We start from the raw sequence: 22,057 nt of genomic DNA, 5'->3' as shown, positions 1-22,057 counted from the left end.
TTATGCACAGTGGCTCCCTATAGCATTATTTATTTCCTAAAACAACAGCACTGACAACACACAAAAAAAGAACATAATGTTCAATAAATAGTTGATTTTATTGATATGAACAACTGGACTAAACAATTATCCCTCAAAGTAATATAGTCCACAACTGTCAGTTGTTTATGGTTGTATTAAAAAAAAAAAAAGTGTAGTACAAAATTCTAAGTACTATTTGTTTTTACATTTTCTCTTTTCAAAATTTTGTTCTGTTTTTCTCCTTTTATTAGTTTTTGTTTCAAAGAAATGTCTATATAGTTCTTAATTTTTATTGCCGTATTAATGATAAATATTTTATGTATATTTTTAATTAGTTTTTATTATTATATTTTCCACTTTCATTTTAATTAAACAACTATACTTAGTTATCATTCATACTTTGATCTGACATTTTATTAGTCTTTTTATGTCTATGTATTCCATATTAATTTTTATTTCAGTTTTAGTTTATTTTTGAATGCAAATCATACAAAAACAATTTAAAACAATGTTTTATAAAAGTCAAAAGCAAAACAAGTCTTCTGTCTCGACTGAACTCTGCAAAAGAGGTGTTACCATTTTTAGCCGCTGCCTTCTGTTGTATGTAGTTCTGCAAATGATGAAATGTTATGTTCAGTTCAGTGCCAGTGGCGGATTCGTGGCCCCTGTAGAAGTTCAAATGCTCCCATGTGTGATTCATCCTGGCGCAGATGCCGGATTGAGAAATGTTCTTTTGCATGTTGAGTTAATAATACTTTCTGTTATACATTTAGTTTAGTCGCATTACAATACAGTAAGCTTTACATTTCCATCAAAACCATTTAATAGTTGTTCACTGCAAGCGCAAAAAATAAGGCAGTGTTTCATGTGGGTGTATTAGTATTTATAATGTGCTAACTCTGTGTAAATTATTTATGAATACATCTGAATATGTATTCGCAGCCTTTACTCACATGCTTTGCGGCAGCTTTGCTGAGCCGCACACCTGGAGACATTAATCGCTGCCAGCTTTGGCCACACGCAAGGTCAATTAAGGACAAAATTACAACTAGGCTCAGGCACTTGGAATTCCCAATTTAGGCCAGCAGAATTCCTTCAGAGATGAGAAATGAGAAAGACTGTGGGAGATTACAGTAACGCTGAAACTCTGGCTGTGATAAAGCGACTGAAATGAAGAGCAGAATGGATTACTTTCTGTCCCTTTGCTCTCCTGGAACTGCCCTCAATTATCCTGCATGTCTGGAAGTTGTTCCCCTGAAGAGAAGCCAATTATTTAATGAAGCCCTAAATTGAATGAATCATTTGCATAACTGGAACATTTAATTAGGAAACACTTGGTTGTTTTAGCCTGTTTTGAGAGGAAGTGTGGGATTCTGAATTAAAATTCAGAGGGCAGGTGTTATCACAGGACGGCGGTCAATTGGGAACGTAAAGTTTGCAGTAGATCAAAGTTCATTCGGAAAGCACAAAAAGAGGAAAAATCAGAACAACGTCACTTTTGAGATTTTATTAAAGACGATCTGCAAGCGTCTGTCTAAAAGCTCTACTCTACTAGTTTTCCCTGAGGATGCCACTTAAATTCATGTTTCACAGACGTACAGTACCTTGTAATGATTTGTTTTCATATGACAACTTTTGGGATCCTCTGAGAAAACTAATCCTGTCCGGATAGAAATGATGTTGGCATTAGTTTTAGTTCTTTTCACAATGCCTCTTCTCATATATTTTGACCTTCATTGAATACTCAGAGCTAAATTTATTGTTGCACTGCATTATGCCTTTTTATTATGGATTTAGACCTTTTTTTGATTTTTTTGGGCAGAATAATAGGTAAAGGTCAGTCAGTTAATATTATTTTTTTTAATGCAACTGATACTTTTATTTAGCAAGGATGCATTAAAATGATCAAAAGTGACTGTGAAGACATTTAAAATGATTTTTATTTCAAATAAATGCTGTTGAATTAACTTTGTTTATCAAATCCTGCTAAAGCATCATGGTTTTCACAAAACGTATAAGGCAGCACTACTGCTTTCAACATTGAGAATACACAGAAATGTTTCTTAAGCAGCAAATCAATATATTTGAATGATTTCTGAAGGATCATGTGACACTGAAGACTGGAGTAATGATGCTGAAAAATCAGCTTTGCATCACAGGAATAAATGGCATTTTATTACAATAGAAAACTGTTATTTGAAATTGTAATAATATTTCACAATATTACTGTTTAGCAAATTTTTCAACACATGAATGCATTCTTGGATAAGAAAAAGTCAAACTTTTGAATGGCAGTGCAATGACTCATGACCTAATATTTCTATATGACATCCCATAATATCTAAATCCTGGCAATATACGCTCTCATCTTAATTCTAACTACAAAGATCCCAATTCCCACCCAATCAGTACATGAAATGACATCCTGTGTTAATAACTGTAATCCAAACGTCATTTAGAAAACCAATCCCGTCCAAATTGCTGTTCTGTCACAAACCGTCAGATCTAAATGGGTACATTTCGAGTGAAATTTCGAATGCGATGCCAGCCCTAAGTAAGTAAGAGTTGAGACAGCATATGTCGCTGTCTCTCTACGTAAAGCCAAACGCTCTCGGACAGCTTTATTAAGAAAGAAGTGAGACAGTGGAGCGATCTTGACACGGCTGTCTCAGAACAGCTCGCCAAATCTAGCCATGTCTCGGGAAATAGTAAGCTACACTGCACATTTATTTCGGGAAAGGACACCTGGGGGTTCTGTCTTCTTAATTTAGGGACTCTTCATTTATATATTTATTTACCTGCTTTTTTCCACAGGAAACATCTTTTTCATGGCAACACCCCCGTCGGTCACGGAGAAAGCTTGATTATTAGGATTAGTGATGATTACTGTGATGCTCGACAGGGGTTTGGGAGGAGGAGAGCTCAGCCTTCGGGCACTTGTGTTCCTCTACCACAACCTCCTCCTCATCCTCATCTTCATCCTGTGGCGCATCACGGCATTGATGTGATTGGCCGTGACATGCCGAGGCCTCTGGATGTGATGGGAATCAACAGAGCACCCGCGACGGAGTAGGAAACACTGCCGTTCAGAAGGGCCTCCGCTATCAAACGTCTCAGCATACGGCGTCAACAAAGCAAGGCTGTTTTCTCTGAGGAGGGCATCCACAAATAAAACAATCAGTATGAAAATGAAACAAATATATCACAATAATAGATGAAATAATGTCTAAATCACTAATTTTTCTAAACTAATGCTGTCCAACAGCAACACCGGTGGAGCTTTCCTTCAGCTTCTTCAAAGAGAATAAAAACGTAAAAAACTTTTAAACTGTTAAGCGAACTTTCAAAACAATATTAAAAAAAGACTCATTAAAAATGTCACCTTTAGCTGTGCTTTAGTGTGTAATACAGTAACATTTTCTATATAATGTAACATTATAATAATGGTAAGGTAAATGGTGTTCCATAGGCATTTAACCTGGAAACCATGTAAACATTGAATGCAAACATAACATGAATTTACGTCTGAAAAAAAAAAAAAAAAAATAACATGAATTTACGTCTGAAAAAAAAAAAAAAAATCATGCAAAGAAGGTGCTCTGCTCCACCACACACCCCTGCAACAAAGCGGTGTTCTTTTAAATGAACAACGTTGTCAACTCATTGAACCCACCTACACTGCATGGGCATAATGCAAACTCTCTAAAGCACCTTGTCTCTAAAGTACTAATGAAAAAATAACTTTTTCATCAGCGTTTATGATATATGATGCACCTGTGCATCTTGTTCCCTTATTAGCGTCATAAGCACTGATGCTCGGGCTCCCTTATGTACTTATTCTGCTGTGCTGATAATTCCACATTATTAGGTGAGGGAGAACATGAGCCACCATCTGCTGGGGTTTGGAGCTGAGCATCAGATCATAACCTCACAGAAAGAGCTGCTGTCTCAGGAAGCATCCTTGAGGTCTTGTAAAGATTTGACTGTTTGTTTTTGTAGCGTCTGATCGCCTTCTATCCGGTCTCTTGTGGAAAAAGACTGTGCCACTGCATTCGGTTGCCTTTTCAATTCAGTTTCAATTCCATGTGTTTCGGTGGCATGATAACACTGTGCATTAATTTTGTAAGTATTTGCTGAAAGCCGTGAACAATGATTAAAGGATAAAATGGAAGACAAAAGTAACAGAGAACCTCTCCACATCATTAACAAATGGTAAAGTTAAGCGCTTTAAAAGTGTAAAGGTTTTGAAATCAGCTAACCCAAAATATGAGCCTTAGTAAGCGGTAAGTGAAATAGGGGAAAATAACAATAATAAAAACTATGGGAGCAAGTAATATTTAAAATTTCACTAAATTTCCACATCACAACCATAGAGCAAAAAAAAAAAAAAAAAAAAAAACATTTACAAAATTATTGTAAAATAAAAATAAAATACAATTATTATTAATTATTTGCTAATTAAATGTTGCTTGCAAACTGCATATTTTGTCAGAATAAGTAATATTAAAAATGTCTTCACAAAAAGAGTGAAAAACCTGTTATATAAAATAAATAATTAAATAAATACAAAATTGAATTAAATAATAATATAGAATAAAACAGTATTATTATTATTATTATTATTATTATTATTAACAATTAAATATTTGCCAATTTAAAAAAAAATACTGCTTGCAAACTAAATATATTTATTTTATCTTATAAGTAATATTAAAAATGTCCACAAAATTTATGCAATGTGAAGAGCAAATTTGCTAATTTTGTTAGAATACAGCTTACTGATTTATTAAATGATTTAATTAATTAATACTGATAAAACAAAATAACAGATGATAACAGCATTTTAGTAATCAATGAATTTACCAAAAAGGAATAAACATTAATTAAACAGCAGCAGTTATGAAGGATAAAATAAAGATAAAAAAGTAAGAAATGAAGGTTATTTTGACGATAGAAAAACAGGGGCAAACAAGATCTCTCCTTTTCTGTCTTTTATCTCCATCATTTTTTTATGTTGCTTTGAACAAGTAATATTAAAAATTTCATCACCAACTTTCTGCCCCACAAGCGTAGAGCAAACAACAAATTACATAAAATAAAGAAAATAATATAAAATTCAAGTAAATAATAAAATACAATTATTATTATTATTATTATTTATAATTAAATATTTGCAAATTAAATGCTGCTTGCAAATTGCAAAATGCAGCTACTTTGGAATAATAAAACATTTTATAGCAATAAAACAGAATAAAAGATAACAGTGCAGCGTTTACATGGTAGCAACTAATAAATTAGTTACCAAAAAATAATACATTAACATTAACTAAGCGGCAAAATTTATGAAGGCTAAACTAGAGATGAAAATAAGAACTGAAGGTCATTTAGTGAGAAAAAAAAAAAAAAAAAAAAAAAAAAACGGGGGCAGATCAGATCACTCACTGTCTCCTTTTCTGTATTTCATCTGCATAATTGATGTTGCTTTCCATCACAGATTTCATCCTTTTGTACAATCTCACTCTCTTTCCTCCAGCACTCCTTATGCTTTTCTTTCTACTCACATATTCCTCCCATCTCTCCTTCTCTCTCTCTTTCTCTCTCTCTCACTCAGTCAGTGTGGACAGAGATTTACAGTGACAGTTTAATGAATCCAGCATTTCTTAATGCTCAGTGTGTCCTAGTGGCAGGAACGCTGACCCCCCTCAACCCCGCTGAGAGTCTTCCACGTGCATATCACGCTTCATACGCAACTGGGCTGGGTAGCATCTAAATGAATCATAACTCAGACATATCACTGTTATTAAAGACTTCATAAGCATCCCCTGATCTCCTTGAGCCAGTAATGCTCAATAATCGTGTAGCCTCTCACATTAAGCTGCAGCTAAATTTCCTTCCTTAGAAAAACAGTCCCCAAAAAATATTAAGTTTTTCCTCACATGGCAGACTAAATTTTGCAAGGTGCAGAGCAGAGGAAATGTCGACAGCATCTAAAAACATGAAAATATTGACGTGTTTACAGCTTAAGAAACAAATCCTTATGAAATCGTATTATATTACTTTATCCATATATTAAGTATATTTCTACAGTTATATTTTACTATATAAAATACACAAACAAAATGAAAAATATTAAATTTTTTATGGCTTTAAAAACAAAGCTTATATTTATATTATTGATGTATTTTAATATATTTCTACAGATTTCACTATATAAAATTCAAGAAAAATACAAACAAATAGTATATGCGCGTGCACACACACACAAAATGAAAAACTATTCACATATTTATAGCTTTAGAAACAAATTTTACTATTATATTTATATTATGAATATATTTCTACAGATTTTACTACATAAAATACACAAAAAATATATAAAAATCATGCAGCATATACACACACACTAAATAAACGATATGGACAAACTGACAGCATCTTAAGCATGCAAAAATGTATGTATTCATGGCTTTAGAAACAAATATTTACTAAATCTTTTAACATTTCTACATTTACATTTTACTATATAAAATACAGTAAAGAATGTAAATACCATACTGTTTTTATATATATATATATATGTATATATATATATATATATATATAAAACACAATTATTTTACATAAAATAATATAAAAATATATAATAGTACGGCATTGAACCCCTTTATTTAATCTCATTGCTTAAATATAAAAAAGAAATCAAAAATAATTAATTATTGTATGAACATAAACATATTTTAAACGTTTTAGAAGCTTTCAAAACATTAGTAATGAATATAAGAAAATGCATGTGCACTACAATAACACTTTATATAGCCTACTAATGTATACGCTTAATAATGAGATCATATTGAGTGATCAGAAGATTCGATTTCTCATGACAAATGAATACGTTTTACGTACAAGTCACCATTTCCACAATGTGAGCATAACTATACAAAAACTGAATCGCTCTCATTACAATCAATGAAGCTGTCTACAATACTGTACATTATGGCACAGATATTGCGTTGTGTAAACAGTACAGCAAATATCTCTACCGGCCAGCTCTAATCTATACTATATTTCTATAGGATGAGTGAAAAGAGCCAAAAAGCTGTCCGGAGAGAAGAAGTTTGAGTCCTCATTGAGGTTGGCATTGATGCATCCACACCGGTGTTCACAAAGACAGGAGTGCATTTCACTTTCAATAGATGCTATTCACCAAACACCTCTAATATTCAGCATTAAAATGCTCAGTTAATACTGCATTACAGTCACTCATTCATGGAGAATGCTTTGAATTGCGTCTGCGAAGGGAGGGCGCATGCTGCAGATAGAATTGTTATGTAAAAGTGTGTCAGATTGGATTGGTGAAGCATGGCTAACTTTATTGGACAAGACTGTGCGAGCAGAGAGACGGGGAGAAAGGTAGACACGGCGAGATATATTTAGAGAGACACCGAAGTGAAGCGAGACAGGAGAGAAAGAGAAAGACAGCAGGGGGAAAGAACGAGAAACACCCCAGAGTTTAGTGAAGTGGCAAATCATGTGCATTAGTAAGACTCGGCTTTTGTTGTTATTGCTAGTATATTTCTAAACTACATCAGGGACCAAAACAGAGTGTTTCTGCACTCTTAAAATTAAAAGACTTCAAAAACTTGGGTTGGAACTAAACTCTGCACAGATGCTATAAGAGAAACTTTTTTAAAAATACGATGCTATAGGCACACTCATATCCCATTTTAGCATAGACTTTAGGTTGGGAATACCTGTTTGTTTGACCAATCCATACATAAATTTAATATATGTACATATTACATTTCCATATATGAAATATATTGTTATATGAAGCAAAACATAAATTAAACCTATTAGAAACTGGAACAATTTCATATAATAACACTTAATCTAGCTCATACAAATGTATATGTTTACTTATTTTTAACACTTTTTTTTAGACATATATGTCTTGTACATGTATACCTCATCAATAAATGTTGATATCAATAAATAAATGTTGATATCATCAATAAATGTTGATAAGTAAATATGAAAGATAGATGTGTATTTAAAAAGTTACAAAACATATAAACATACAGATATTTTTGTATATTTGTTGTTTTAATAAAGCTGCATAATAATAATAATGTGTGTTGCTGACATGCATGGTTGCTACATGTAATGCCATATGAAAACTGTTTGAAAGCTGTCGTTTTGTGTGTGTGTGTGTGTGTGTGTGTGTGTGTGTGTGTGTGTGTGTGTGTGTATGTGAATAATTGAATAATTTTGGCTACACTACTGGCACAGAAATGACAAATTCACCTTCAGCTATAAACTGGTGCTACAATGATCCCAAAAGGGCTCCATATTTCTTCAGTTAATTGCTGAAATCTAGCATTCAAATGAACATTGCACAAGTGCAAATTGACATCATAGTCACTTATTAGAAACTCAAAAAAAAAAATTGAAATTTAAATTAAAAAGGCAGACTAATCAGACACTACAGAAAACTGATCCAACTTGCACATTATCTAAAGACTTTCATCTTAGTGGAAAGGTTATAATATGCTAATATATAAATATAATGTTGTTACAGAAATAAATATAATGTTTGGAGTTGGTAAGATTTTTTTTTTATGTTTTTGTAAGAATTCCCTACTGTTTTCCAAGCCTTCATTCATTTGATAAAAATACAGTCAAAACTAGTAATATTGTGAAATATTATTAGAATTTGAAATAAATGTTTTCTATGTGAATATATTTTAAAATATAATTTATTCCTGTGATGCAAAGCTAAATTTTTAGCATCATAACTCCAGTCTTTAGTGTCACATGATCCTTTAGAAATCATTGTGTTTTATATAGAATTTTTTTGATATAGGAATAGTTTGTACTATCATAACTGCCACTATTGATCAATTTATTGCATCCTTGCTAAATAAAAGTATTAATTTATAAAAAAAAAAATCTAAATAAAGTAAAAAATAATAATAATAATCTTTTTGACCCCAATCTTTTGAACAAAAGCCAGTAAACAATATTTTTTTAAAGTTTGTATATCTTCTTATGCAGCTTATACATCCTTTGATCCCCCTTCATTGTAAATGCATTGAAAAACAGCACTATTTCTTTTCTATCAGATCACAAAAAAAAAAAACAAGATAATCTCAGGACAAATTCAAACTTAAAACACTACATAGACAATGATAAATAGTTCTTTGCAATGATTTTGCAGTCACAAGAGTCACCTTACATCCACAAACCGTCAGCTAATGAGACACGATTCAGCAATCTCTCTGATTAATTGAAAAAGCAATCAGTGTTACATTTTTAAACCGGCGCTCAAGGCAAACGTCTTGGCCAGTGTATTGTGTCTCCTTTATTGCCTAAGAAAGCAATATCAGAGTCAAATGTGCTGATTCAAATGGCAGACACTAGGCCTGAACCAAATCTTCAATTCAGATTTGTTTTGAGAAGAACAAAACCTCTCCTGAGAGCTGCCAAAGATGATGTACAATGTGCTAAAACTTTTACAGCCACTGAGATGGCTCTTATGACAATGAGATCTTATTATCTATATGCTAAATAATTCTGCAGAGAAACCACCTCTGCCAGCTTTAACTCTACAGCACAAAGAAACTCTTAGCAACACCTACTCACACTCATGTGTGAGAGCTAATTTGCATAACAAAGGCCGTGGAAATGGGGAACGCTAGAAACGGAGAAATAAGAAACAAACGCCCCTCATAATGACTAGGGAGGTTGTGTTTAATGCTGAAAGGATGCTGGAAGCGCTAATCAAACTTTTTTGTTTGTTTACCTGATTATTTAGATTTTCGGTGGCACTAAAAGACGTCAACATGAATTGAATGTGTCCATCACAAACGAGAAAAATAGGATTTGGTCACCCGGTGTCACGTTTCAAAGAACCTCATTACTAAAGTATTTTTGGAAGCTTCTCTTTTCATTTCATTAAGATCGCTAGTCTTGCCAGCGTGAGCAGCAGATGTCATCAGTGCGACCCAGCGGAGGAGATGATGGGAAATGTCTTAAAGAAATGCTGTGGGTTCAGTGCAACCTAAGGTGTACTGACAGTATCCATGCATCTATGTTTACAGTAACAGATTTACATTTGAAGTCTATGATGCAAAGCATTACGGAGGGTTTTAAGATCCTGCAAAATAGCTTAATGAATGATTTCTTTCCTGTGTTGACATTCACTGACATTTCTTTTTAAAGAACTGTATATTTTTATTTAGCAAGGAATCAAAATTGACAGTAAATAGCTACATTTATAATGTTACAAAAAAAATAAATTTCAAATAAATGCTGTTCTTTTGAACTTTCCATCCATTAAAGAAAATGCATCACAGTTTCCACAAAAAAAAAAAAAATTGAAACAGTTTTCAACATTGATAATAATAAGAAATGTCTTGTGAGGAAATCAGAATGTTAGAATGATTTCTGAAGGATCATGTGAAACTGAAGATTGGAGTAATGATGCTGAAAATTCAGGTTTGATCACAGGAATAAATTACATTTTATGACATATTCAGATAGAAAACAGTACTTTTAAATTGTAATAACATTTCACTTTTTTATTATATTTTTCAATTTAAAAAGTTGTTTTGAATTGTAATTACATTTTAATTTTTTTTTATATTTTTCAATTTAAAAACTTTTGAACAATACAGTACATAAAGTACTCTGTACAAAACGTGTAATATGAGCCGTGGATGAAATTCTAGTTATGAATATCCATTATTATTTCTAAAAATTTAGTATGCTCCGTATAAACAGTATTTTGCCCTTCTTTTTTTGTGTGTGTGTTCCTGATGCAATCAGCACAAAACAGCCACCATAATCTATTCTACTTCTAAAATGGAATATATTTCTGAGTGAAACATGATATTTAATGAGAAAAAAACACCATAGATATTAAGAGGGACAAATTCCCATACTTTCGATGGCAGGCTTAAAACTTTTAACTTTAAGGCTGGAATACACTTCATAACTTACAACGCTAGGCATCATTCACTTACCGACTTTTCTAAATGGTCAGAGAGGAAAATCTGGCCATCACACACAAAACGACTGAGCAACACACACTACCAGACTTTCAAGTGAAGTGGCTACTGTAAATCAGGGTATGTATTCCAGCCTTTAATCTCCATGAAATCTTAAACCTTTGGTTATAACCTCTGTTTTGGAGCCATTTGAAGAATGTCATTTCAGAGTTGGAGGAAGTTACTACAAGAACCATCACAATGAATCATGCACAATAGGGACGTGTACTGAACGTGTAAGGAAGTAAAAAAGGTCCATTATGATTTCAAGTGGACTTTAAGTTCTATCAAACCTGGAATATTCCCTTTCATAAAATTTCCCATCTGCAGAAGTAATCAGTGTCAGCCAAGGTCCTGTTTATGTGCACAGGTTTGATGGTGGCACCGCACACATATTTTGTGTGTTTATGTGCTACAGGAATGATAGAGGGAGAAGGAGGAAGCGTGAACCAGCCAAACTAACACTCATTTATATCACCTACCTCTCAGAAAACACCTACACAGCACAGAAAAACTATAGAGAGAAAACAAATTATTAAAGACCTGACAGGCGGCTCCGAGTGAGACTTGGATAGTTTGCGGTAGCAGTGTCATTTTGTGATAATGCTTATTGAGCTTAAGTTGAAAAAACAACAGGGAAAGCCACATGTCGAACACCGAACATACAAAACACAACAAAACTAAACAGAAGCAGTCTGTATAGCCTTGTATCGTGTAAAGGCTTGTTCACAAAAAGAACAATAACTATAAAGATAAATATAATAATTATATAAGCAACCACAGCAACATACGATATCATTCTGTTTATTATAAGCACACGCTGCTGTTTCGTCATCTGCCAACCTAAATATTCAAGCTCTTTAAAGTCGAAATGGATTGACTGGCTGTCAATATTTTTAATCATTCATCCGCTGGAAAAAAAATTCTGAAACGATATTGATTTTCTGTGCCGTAACTGTAACCCACAATGGTTTTTACAATGATTTTTTTTTTTTTTTTTTTTTTTTAAAATCTTTGGAATGAACAGGCCTTTAATACTGAACTACTTAAATTCATGAAAATAGATGGGTGCACATAGACTGACAACTGAGTGCAATTTTTGCTACTGAACAGCCTCTTACTTGTTTACAGACAGTGTTATTTTAGCATCGAGATACTATTTTATTTACTATTTTTTAGTTTATATATATTTTTCCTGTTCATTTACATTTTTATTTAATTAAAAAAATCTTAATTATTTTTGTTGTTTTAAAATATCTCTATATAGTTTCTATTCATTTTTATTTCAGTTTAATTTTAGTTATATAAGTACATCAAATTAAAAAAAACTAAATGAAAACTAGCTGAAATAAAATAAGTTTAAGCCTTTTATATTATATTTTTACGTTAAGATATATTTTTATTAATATTTTAATTAATAAAATTACACATAATTATTATATTTTGTTTTCATTTTAATTTTACAATTTTAGTAATTTTGTTGTGCTTGTCATTTATTATGTCTACATATTTGTTTTATTAATTTTTATTTCAGTTGTTTTTTTTTGTTGTTTTTTTTGTTATATAGTAAATCAATTGAGATAAATGAAAATGATAAATGTTACTTTTCTAACTATCTGAAATAAAATAATATTAAAATAATTTCAGTTAAAGTAATTTCAAGTAATGAAAATGTATTTTTATGGTTTTAATTTTACTGTTAACTATAATAACCCTCACAGACACTGCTGATTTATAGTCACTAAGGATCAGTTCTATCTGTAGCGGGAGTTCAGCTTTTTCATCATAACCGGTGACTTCAACCACACAAACTTAAAGACAGTTCTGCCAAAGTTCTACCAACATTTGTATTTTGAAACAAGGGGAAACAACACACTGGACTTTGTTTACACAACAGAGAAGAACGCGAACAAGGCTGAACCCCGCCCCCACTTCGGGTACTTGGATCACATCTCTGCAATGCTAATCCCAGCATATAATCCATTTCTGAAACTCGCCAAACCGGTCCAAAAACTCATCACAAATTGGCCAGATGATGCTATCTCAACATTACAGGAGTGCTTTCAGTGCACAGACTGGAACATGTTTAAAGACGCGGCCACCTACAGCAACCACACAGACTTGCAGGAGTACACTGAAACTGTAAGTGCTTATATTAAAAAGTGCATTGATCATCACCAAGACCATCACCACACGTGCCAACCAGAAGCTGTGGATGACATCAGAGGTTCGTGGGCTGCTAAAGACCAGAGATGAAGCATTCAGATCAGGATATAAAGCAGCCCTCAAAACAGCTAGAGCCAATCTGTCCTGTGGCATCAAGAATGCGAAACAGTCATATGCTCAAAAAATCAAGACAGCAGAGACAAGCCTTTCAGACCATCACTGACTACAAGCCCCCGCCACAGGCCTGTGATGATGACACATCCCTCCCAGATGCACTCAACCACTTTTATTCATGATTTAAAATGCAGAATGACACACCTGCACAAAAATTGCCCACAACTCCCAACTCCAGGCACCTCGCTGAGCCAGGCAGTTGTCCCCACATGTCCCAAATCCACAACAATCATACCGGTACCAAAGAAATCACCTGTGTCCTGTCTAAATGACTACCGTCCCATAACACTGACTCCAATTATAATGAAGTGCTTTGAGAGGTTAGTCATGCACAACATCAAAACTCGTCTCCCCAATACGCTCCAGTTTGCATACCGTCCAAACTGATCTAATGACGATGCAATTTCCGCCACCCTCCACCTGGCTCTTACCCATCTAGAATAAAGACTCATATGTTAGAATGCTGTTCATCGACTTCAGCTCAGCATTCAACACAATAATCCCACAACAGCTCATAAATAACCTAAACCTGCTGGGCCTTAACAATTCCCTCCTGGACTTTTTATCTGGAAGACTTCAGTCAGTCCGTGTCAGCCGCAACACCTCCAGCACTACCACACTGAGCACAGGTGCCCCGCAAGGCTCTGTGCTCAGCCCACTACTCTTCATGCTGCTGACCCACAACTGCACTGCCACGTTCAGCTCCAACCACATCATCAAGTTCACTGAAAACACAACGGTGGTAGGTCTCATCAACTACAGCGATGAAACACACTACAGAGAGGAAGTGGCACATCTTGTTGAATGATGTGGCACTAACAACCTGTCCCTCAATATGGGGAAGACAAAGGAGGTTGTGATGGACTTCAGGAGAAACTCCGTTGACCACCCCCCACTGACTATCTACAGCTCGACTGTGGAGAGTGAGCAGCGCTAAATTCCTGGGGGTGCACATCACAGAGGATCTCACCTGGACCACCAACACACTGTCACTGTCCAAGAAGGCACAACAGCACCTACACTTTCTCCACTGGCTGAACAGGGCAAGTTTCCCTCCACCCATCCTCACCACATTCTACAGGGAAACCATTGAGAGCATACAGGAGAATCATTGAGACCCCCACCCCCCAAACAATTGTGCAATTCGAAGTGTGCTATTCACAGGTGAATGGGCCTGTACAACCCACCTATAGTAACACACTCTCCTCTATGCGCACTAGACACTTTCCACACACACTGCTGTGTGTACATAATCCCACAAAGCACTCAGTAATATATGTATGTTTACATGCTCATGCACTACAAATCATCGTGCACTGTTCCCCAGCCAGCTGCTTGACTTACGATGTTTCTCTTTGCACATGCACAGTATTTATGTGAAGCATTCGTATAGTTTGTATTTTTTTAGTTTATGTATAGGTAACCATTTATATATAGTATATTTATAGTCGTAATCTGTAAATAGGTTAGTTGTGTAAAGGTTTATACTGTTTTACTTCATTGTTGTATGTCTGTATTTATTTAGCACTGTGGTGCTGTGAGGCACAACATTTCGTTGCACGGTATGCCCCCACATGTAGAGAAATGCAATAAAGCTCAACTTGACTTGACTTGAGAAAGCCGAGTTTATGCACCACAACATGATTGATAAACTAATAAATCCCACCGAAATGGCATTACTGTAGCCAAATTCCCTAAATGACAATTTAAAGCAATAATGGTTATGAGGAAATGCACAAGCTACTTCTTCAGCAGTCTTCTCACCCAGTGCAGTTCATCTGTTGTGTATTAATGTGCTATGTCATCGCATGCTAACAAATGCATGAAGTTACATAATCCATAAACACTGCCTGGTTGAATCAGGATTTGGCCCATTTTTCATGAAGGTAAACTACTGATGCATGATATGGTCTCGCTGACTGTTTGTCGTGGGGATCTCAAGGGTTTATTCACACGTTATTCAGAGGAAGCTGTAAATTCTATAGTGCTGTTGTCAAACTGGAATGGAGATGGAGAACACATTAACTTAACTAGCTTAACCAGCAAGGTTAGCACACTGTACCAGCTGTATATCAGCTGTATATTAAATAATCATTGCAGAATCTCCAAAAAAATTTAGTGTAAAAAAGAAAACCAGATATAAAATCTTAAATTAGATAATTTTTTCCTTTTAGTGCTGCCCTTGGGAAGCTGATCTAAATTACAGATATTAAAAAATATTACATGAGACAAAAATTTTAATTTGCACAAATCATCCTGTTTAAATACAAACACACACCCTTTGTTCTTAATACTGCCTCTCTGAGCCTCAGCGGTTGCTTGTGTTAGTTGTGAATGAGTCCCTCTGATGTCTGGAGCGACAAAGCTGGATCTCACCATAATTGAGCCGCTATGGCTGAGAATTCGAATGTGAAGAGCATGCTGGGAAACCAACAAAATTACAGGACTTGTGCACAATCATCACAAAAGAACAAACAGTCACTGATGCTCAAGGAGAAAACACACAATATTAACAAACAACGGTGTGTGAGGATTATTTTTTTAAAATAAAACTGACCAGCATCTGGTCTCAAAGCCTGAAAAGTGCTTTCATTATATGCACATCAAACACATACACACACACACACACACACACACACACATAAAAACAGCCAATTCACAAGCTCTCAATCACAAGCATCATGAAAGCATCTTCTGAATGTCTCTCTAACATCTGCCCGGAAACATCTCAGTGCTGTACTGCATCCGGAGCAGAGGCTCCAGATGAAAACCAGCACATGAGATCCTCTTGACGTGCATGTGTTAACAGGAACAGATCTGTCACTCAGCAGGATTGCAGTAGCATTATAGATTGAGGATGAAAATATCATGAATGAATAATTAAAAATGCATTGGTTGGCTAAGTGATCAGGCCTATGTCACAACAACAGTGCTATCAATTAGAAATGAAGCGATGAGAAGCACTGGTTAACAAGTCCAGATGGACATTTAAAATGCACATTTCACTGTGACTAAGCCTGGAACAAATAAACGCTGCCTCATCGACAAATCGTCACATTTAATTGAAAGGAAGGTGGTCAAATCTTTTAACAGATCCTTTAACTTAAAACTTACAATGAGTTGCTACCTTTAACCATTTTTTAACTTTTAAAAAATGGGATGAATTTCATATAACTTATGAAAACTTATGAAAGATTTTGATGTTATGACATATTACGTGATAAATAAGTCAAGGTAACGTAAGCTTTTATACAGTTTTATTACAATAATTGTAATAAATAAAGTGGAAATAAAAATATTTAATGTATGAAAATAATTAAAAATCAAAAATGACAAATCCCCAAATATTAAGTTTCAAATCTTCAGCTAAAATATAATTAAATATTTTAGATTTTGAATGAGCATAAACAAATATTTACAATTATTCAGTGTTTTTGTTTTCCAGTAAAATATTGAAGTGTCCTTCAAACAAGATGTATTTTCTTTAAAAGGCAAAACTGCATAAGGTATTAAGGCTTCTAGCCTAACAATATAAATCTATTTTAGATTTATATGTTGCTTGCAAATAAATTACTTCTATAAAATTTCTATATTCAGTGTTTTTGTTTTGCAGTAAAAACACATTTAAATGTCCTTTAAAAGAACTGTTTTTACTTTAAAATGCAAAATTGCATAAGATATTAAGACTTGTAATCTAATAAAATGTAGTGAGGTTTATGCTTAAAGGAAACTATTTGCAAATTATAAAAGAAAAAAAAACTATTTTAAAACAAGACTTATCTTACAATATGCTGCTTAAAAAAAATCTAAATATGTTTATATGTTTGTCCTGCAAAACAAGATAAAAGGTTTTTGGATGTGAAGGTGTAGTTACGCCATCTACCAGCAGGTGTTAAGAGGACCGTGTTAACCAGTCAAACCCTGACCATTTGGTTCAACGTCTGTTTACGTATCTTTAATGTTTTGATTTGTGGGATTAGATGAACATACTCTTCCCAAATTCTTCATTTGGCAGGTCTTAAAACGCGCTGGTTTCCGCCCACTGGGCCGCTAACGACCTGCGTCCAGCACGCGCTGAGCCCAGCTGGCTAATTGCTGGGAATCTCGTGTAAAAAGGACTATAATCAACTCTAAACTATCAACTCCATATCCCATTCATACGAGGACCCTATAGAGAAAATCCACTGTTTTGGCTGAGTCTACAAGCGTGGAAGCGATGAAACACAGCGAAAGAGAGAGAAAGAGATAATTGGGGTGGAAGGTTTGAGGAGGATAAGGAAGGTTAAGTGTCTGATTGGAAGCCAAAAGTGCATCTGGAGCACTGATGTGATGTGATCTCCAGGAGAAAGCAACTTCACGACGAGATGCGAATGAATGCGGAGCGGGAGTGACACAGCGGACCGAAAGTGAATGAGTGACACAAACAGCATCTGACGGCACATGCATTACACCGGCTTCATGGTTAATGCAGAACCTAGTTTGTGAATCTCAATGCTGTTTACAGATTCTCCGCAGTAGGATTTAGAAGCACACATGCGTAACGTGAAGATTAAACATCTACATGAACGGTCCAAAATTACAGTCAGCATGAAATCAGCATTAACCCCATTTACTTCCAGGTCTCGTTGTGCACGATTCACTGGTGCATGTTAATGTGAATAAATTCATGTTCGTCTTTGTAATGTTTCATCAAAATATAAGAGCATTCCTATTTTCTGAATTGTCTTTCCATTTTGGATGACATCATAAAAATTTGACCCTTGCACTCCAACCAGCTGACTCCATTGGGGTATGCCACACCCACTTTCCAGTCAATTCCCAATGGATAAAATCAAGTCAGGTGAACTTTTTCATGACCCATGGTTTAAAACCGCATTGGGGTTAGGGTTAGTGTTAGGGTTAGGGTTAACCCTAACCGCATACTTTGACCTTTGCTTGTTTTTTAATTTTGAAAATCTATGAATTGCAACATAATAATGAGTGATTCAAATAGGTAAAAACACTAAGCATAATGCATGATTAACATTGCAAAAAGCAACATATCTAACCCTATTTTCGTATATTCCTGACAAAAGCAACTCTCATCGGTTTCACCAAGAGACTCGCTAATGAATGATGCTGTGAGTGAAACAATGACTTGTGGGAAAAACGCTGAACAATTTGAAACAATTAGGCTTTTCTGCTTACATAGGCTGCAATTCTTTAATCAAAAATACAGTAATACTGGAAATATTGTGAAATAATTTTACCATTTAAACTAAGACTTTTCTATTTCAACATGTTGTAAAATTAAATTTATTCCTGCGATGCAAAGCAGAATTTTCAGGATCATTACTCCCGTCTTCAGTGTCACATGATCCTTCAGAAATCATTCTAATATGCTAATTTGCTCAAGAAACATTTATTATTATCAATGTTTATATTGTTTTGAAAACATCTGTACTGCTTCATATTTTGGGGGAAAACGTAGTTCAAGACTCTTTGATTAATAGAAGGTTAAAAAAAACAGCATTTATTTGAAATGGAACATTTTTGTAACCATTTAAATTTTTAACCATTTAATACATCCTTTCTAAATAAGAATATTAATTAAAAAAATTATAAAAATCCCAAACTTTTGAATGGCACATAGAGCAAAATACTGTTTCAAGGCCAGTAAACAATATTTACGGACAGGTAATTGCCTCAATTTGCCTGCCACTGTCTTAAGAAGACCACTCTGCACATCTGACAGGTCTGGTGCTAGACTTTTACATTTAAAGTCAACACATCTGTGTACCCAAACCAACTACCTCAATCGACCAGCTCCCCACAACACAAGGTTGTGAATCTGCAATGACCTCTACAGTTCTCAGCGTTGCACTTTCATTCTGTTATTCATGACACACACACACACTGACTCACACTGTCCTTTGAATTCAGGGTGAAGTGCTTTGTACCTGGCAAATTTAGTACAACTGAACACCAGGTTATCTCAAAGCAGCCTGAATTTTCTCATCTGACCCAACAGAACGATCTGAAAAACTGCATGTGCTTTCATGATTATTATAGTTTGTGTCAGCATGAATGCAGTGAAGCACTGATATGTTTGACTGTGTGTGTGTGTGTGTGTGTGTGTGGAGGCAGAAGAACTGACTGTGCTGTTTTGTCTTCCCATTCGTGCGATCTCATCATTTTAGTAGAGCACAGCTGCTCAGATCCAGCCGGATCATCTCTTAACGCTTGCGTTTTGACTTTTGCACATGTGGACAACCCAAACATAAACCTCCTCCCCTTTTGGAAACTAAATCTGACCAATCCATGCAAGGAAACTGTCCTTTATACAACAAGCGAAAGTTACTCACCAGAAACTTCCCATTCGATCCAAGCACGAGTGCATGAGACGTTCAAAACTGTCCTTTTCAGAAGTGCTGGAAACTAAAAAGAGATCTTGTCATCTTCAGGAAGCTTCGGAGATGCTCAGGTTTCTCAGTCCCATCCTGCTGATTCTGTACCATCTTCTTTCCTCCGTCTCGCTGTCCTCTTTTCCATGCCAGAGTCTCTTCTCAATGTCTCGGTCGTGATCAGTGCTGCACCGAGCGTCGTGTGCGGATCCCATCTGTCCCTCTCTCGACCTCCGCTCGAGAACGCCAACTCTGGTGTCTGAGCTCAGAGCCAGTGCTTGTGTGTGTGTGTGTCCGTGTCTATGTGTGGGAGAGGGAAGCAGCCAATGGGAAAGAGAGGGAGTGATGGGAGTAAAGCACAAGCGCAGACCTATCGGCAGCGAATAAACAGAAGGGTTAGACTCCTCTGTATGCATGCCTCTCTCCATCCACTGTTTTGGCTTAAAGGAATAGCTCATTATTTACTCACCCTCATGTTATCCAAACCTAAACCAGAATACATTTTAAAAATATACACACATCACTCTTTTTCATACAATAACAGATCATTTATAACACTCCAAAGGGGACAAAAAGCACTATAGAAGAGACATGTATGCTATTTCTAGGTCTTCTGAAGCTGTTCAATAGATACAGTGTGATTTTAGTAACATTTATATACTATTAGTGATAATTTTTTAGAATTAACTTATTTTCAGTTTTACCAATTCTGTTTAGGCTTTTGTCATTTTTAATAATTTTATTATTTTTATTTAGCTTTCATTTATTTTTATTTCAGTTTTAGTTGTAGTGATTTTAAATATTTATTTTTAAATATTTTAAAGCAGCATTTATCATTTTCAATTACATTTTTGCATTTTGTCTAATATTTGTGTTAAGTTTTAATTTAATTAAAAACAACAACACTGGAGGAATAAAATTCATTCATATGGATGAACACATTTTGTTTTGAATTTATTCAGTATCTTTTAAATATTTCAATTTAACTTCAATACTGTGTTTATCTTTTATTTTCATTTGTCATTTTAAAGTTCAAGTTTTAGTACTTTTGTAATCTGCTTTTATATTTGTTATCAGTTTTTTAGATATAATTATTTTTATTATAATTATTTTATTTTAGTTTTCGTTTCAGTACATCATCTTCAGTTAAAATGCCCTAATTTTTATTTTAGTTACAGAGGCAACATTTCCAATAATTTTTTTCTAATTTAAGTTTTCCATCTAATATTTAGATTTTATTTTAGCTTTATTTCAACTAACGAAAACAGTGACTTTAACAGTTTTAGTTTATTTTACAACAGCACTGGAGAAACAGAACAAAATGTTAGCCTTTATTGACTAAAAATGTTCCCCTTCACAGCAGCACTCCAATCAAGCATAGCACCTTTGCATCATGTTTGATGTCAATTACTTTTTAGGTTGCAAGGCACAGGAGAACCAATGACATTTGACATAACTGATGTCCAACCTGTGCCATATTTGATTTGTGAGCTATGGCAGACTATTTACAAGATCAATTTCAGTCTGTATGTCACACAAACACTATCATATGTGACCCTGGAGCACAAAACCAGTCTTAAGTCGCTGGGGTATATTTTTAGCAATGGCCAAAAAATAAACATTGTATCGGTCAAAATTATCAATTTTTCTTTTATGCCGAAAAACATTAGGATATTAAGTAAAGATCATGTTCCATGAAGATATTTTGTAAATTTCCTACCATAAATATATCAAAACTTCATTTGTGATTAGTAATATGCATTGCTAAGAATTCATTTGGACATATTTAAAGGCGATTTTCTCAGCATTAGATTTTTTTGCACCCTCAGATTCCAGATTTTCAAATAGTTGTATCTTGGCCAAATATTGTCATATCCTAATAAACAATACATCAATGGAAAGCTTATTTATTCAGCTTTCAGATGATGTATAAATCTCTATTTTGAAAAACTAACACTTAAGACTGGTTTTGTGGTCCATGGTCACATATGATTTCAGAAGACTAGGAATATTGCGCAGAAAATCTCCTTTTGTGCTGCACGGAAAAGTAATAGCATATGAGTTTGAAATGGCAGGAGTAAATGATTAATTTTAATATTTGGGTGAACTATGCCTTTAAGACTGGGTACATCATCATCAGTGCTTGAGCTTGTGTGTGTATGTGTGTGTGTGTGTGTGTGTGTGTGTGTGTGTGTGTGTGTGTGTGTGTGTGTGTGTGTGTGTGTGTGTGTGTGTGTGTGTGTGTGTGTGTGTGCCTAGCCATTT

The 22,057-nt window shown here is 34.6% G+C and overlaps 1 protein-coding gene across 5 annotated transcripts in view; it reads right to left on the bottom strand.

Annotated features, from left to right (window-relative positions):
* Positions 1-20,178, bottom strand: part of LOC109084894 (proteoglycan 4-like) — a 92,076-nt gene extending 71,898 nt beyond the window's left edge. For 2 of the 5 annotated variants that reach the window (XM_042723202.1, XM_042723204.1), the window contains exon 1: positions 19,754-20,178. The gene's annotated coding sequence lies outside the window, so the exon portion shown is untranslated. Of the gene's footprint in view, positions 1-2,819; positions 3,171-19,753 lie in introns of all 5 variants that reach the window. The other 3 variants (XM_042723200.1, XM_042723203.1, XM_042723201.1) reach the window with 2 other exon arrangements.
* Positions 20,179-22,057: the final 1,879 nt, after the last annotated feature.

The sequence above is a fragment of the Cyprinus carpio genome, chromosome B5 (genome assembly GCF_018340385.1).
Source record: "Cyprinus carpio isolate SPL01 chromosome B5, ASM1834038v1, whole genome shotgun sequence".
In the NCBI taxonomy this organism is placed as follows: Eukaryota; Metazoa; Chordata; class Actinopteri; order Cypriniformes; family Cyprinidae; genus Cyprinus; species Cyprinus carpio.
This window is presented reverse-complemented; position numbering and strand designations above follow the sequence as displayed.